Below are 2712 nucleotides of genomic sequence, written 5' to 3' on the forward strand. Positions count from 1 at the left end.
CGGAGCCGGGCGTATCGGCTTCCACTTGGCTCCTGAATAAACAACGCGAACATATGTCCCCATCTTCGTGACAGATGGTTCAAACAGAGAACTATTTAGTGGTTTTTCCCACAGTTGCTACTATGGAGAGTTCCCCCGAAACCCAACAAAAAATGTAATTAGCCTGAAATAGCGTCAGTTTCCAGATTCTGCTGTTTTCCATAGGCGAAAAATGTGGTTCAGGTGTTTTCATGTTGTAGCTGAAACCAAATGTTATTTTGTTGGGGTTTATTTAAATAATAATAAATGAATTAATGGGTGGTTTACTTGGCAGTTTTGTCAACAAGCTATTTGGCCCATTTGACTTCAGGAATTTGCTTCTGCTCACAATAAATTTTGCCTTAAGGAGTTTGCCTCGCCTCGTGAGATGGAAGATGATCAGGCTGGCCACTTTTACAGCAAAAACTGGATGGCAGATGGAGCTAAACTGTTGTAAGGCACTTCAGAAACACTTATTTAAAAGCTTAGCATATGCCAGGCTATGCAGAGAACACAACATTTGCAGAACCCGAGTGGAAGCTTTGTCAGTTTGGGGTTTTTTCTGTTTTCTTCTCCTGCCATTTAACACACAGATTTGTATTTCTAAATATGTATCAATGTATGCATATATGTACGTGAAGACACACACACCACAAAAAGCCCAGCAGAACTGTCCAGAGTTCTCTCCATTCAGTCATAACACTGATGTTAAGTTGCAACTAATTAAGTCACAACTGTTTGTGTTTTGGTCGTTTAGTATGAAGGGGCACATACTGTTACATGGTCATAAATCTATTACCTGCTGCCTGTGTGAGGATATAATTGAAAAGAAGCAAAGACAATGGCCAGATTTCTAGAGGATTTCAAGATCACCAGGAGGTGCTAAATTGGTGATGGTGATGATGCAAGTCAGCATGAACTTTTGAAGTAGCTGGTATTTAATGAAACAAGTTGGCCATCCAATACAAACTGAACTGGATGACACCCAGAGATCACTACTTTTTCACTGGGAATTTTGACACCATTATGGCACATGGTAAGCTTTGTATAGAAGTTACCTGCATGTCTAAAACACAGGCAACATCATCCTGTTATTTACAAGTCTAAGTCAGGAATAGCTACCACGTCCACAGGATAGCAAGGGAAATGAAACTGAGTGAAATCCAGGCAACTATTTACAAAACCATTCATACATTAATGTCCTCAATACATACACACACACACACACACACTGATTATTATTATTTGGCATATAAAAGTGACACATTGCAAATCTCTGCATTAATAGCTACTTTCACTGTTATAAAACACGGCTTTTGTGGGGTGTTTACTATTTCAGTGAAACCAAAATAACATTTACATGTGTAAAAAAAGGAATAAAATGTTACTGACCGTTCAGAAATAACGAGACAGCTGGAAAACATGCATCTCAAATTCTGAATCTTGTCACTAAAAAGTCCTCTTGCTGGTGTTTTGAAAAACTTTCATGTCTGGAAAAGTGTCAACCAAAGAGAAAAAAGGTTAAAAAGTCTTAATCAGAAAGAGTTTTAAAATGCAACAATTTTCTGGAAAAGTCCAAGGAGAAAGCCCACACTACATACAGTTGCTCAGAATGTCCAAACACTACATACACAGGACTTCAGGTGGGAGGACACTTCTTTCAAATCAGAAGGACTTTTGTTCCACAGTAGAAATTACCATTTGTTTTGTTTTTTTCTTTCAGAGGTGGAATTATTTATAAACTTTGTTAACATATTTCCAGTATTTTCAAACTAATATCTGGATGCCATCTTTTCCCTTTATTACTAAACTTATTCCCATGCCCTACTAGCAATGAGGCAGCACTTTACTCCCTTCATAGAGGATAGCCATGGTTTTGGGTAGCTGAAGTCCCTTGCCTGTTGAACTGATGTCACATTAACACACAAGGTATGCAGCTTGCTTGAAGTGCCATGTTGTGTTGTTATTGCTTATGTATGCTCTGCTGCAAATTGTAGCTACCAATATTTTTCAGCTTTTTAAAGAAATTTAAAAGACACCAGACAAAATCCCATAAGCCACTCTGTGGCTGGAGTCATAATCCTTCTGCTCTGGTACATTCTCTTCCAAGCTGTAATTCTGCAATTCTGTAACTCTCCAATTGCCTTTCACCTCCTCTGGGTTAAAATTAAGTCAACGGATGCTTTGCTGTTCATTTCAGTCAAACCAAAGTTCATCTCACAATTGATATCTGGCAATCACTAAAAGATTGCAGTCAAATTAATAATTAAAAAAATATTTAAAAAAAACACTGAAGTCCTTAATTTCAACATTTTAAAGATAGTTAAGCTGATTTTCTATACAGCTGGTAGGGACAAACATTTCATTATAGGAGAAATGATGCCATAATCACCACTGAGTTATTGGTTAAAGTCCATTACCATATAAATAATGTGCAAGACAGTACTACCTACATCAAGCTACTTACTGCCAGCTTTAACTGCTAGTACTTCAGTCTTTACCTGGCAGATGAGCTAGAATTCTTTAATGGAAAACTTTTAATAAAGAAAATACAGAGTAATGAGGATAGATGGGGTTATTTGGTAGTAAAACTTGTGTAAAAAACCAGCACTTTGACCCTATTGTTTCAAAGTGGGTTGAGATAAGTGAACCCCAAACTATGGACAGTTTTAAGCCTCCTGTCACACCTTGCAG

This window comes from Chaetura pelagica, unplaced genomic scaffold, assembly GCF_000747805.2.
Source record: "Chaetura pelagica isolate M959 unplaced genomic scaffold, ChaPel_1.0 scaffold248, whole genome shotgun sequence".
Lineage (NCBI taxonomy): Eukaryota > Metazoa > Chordata > Aves > Apodiformes > Apodidae > Chaetura > Chaetura pelagica.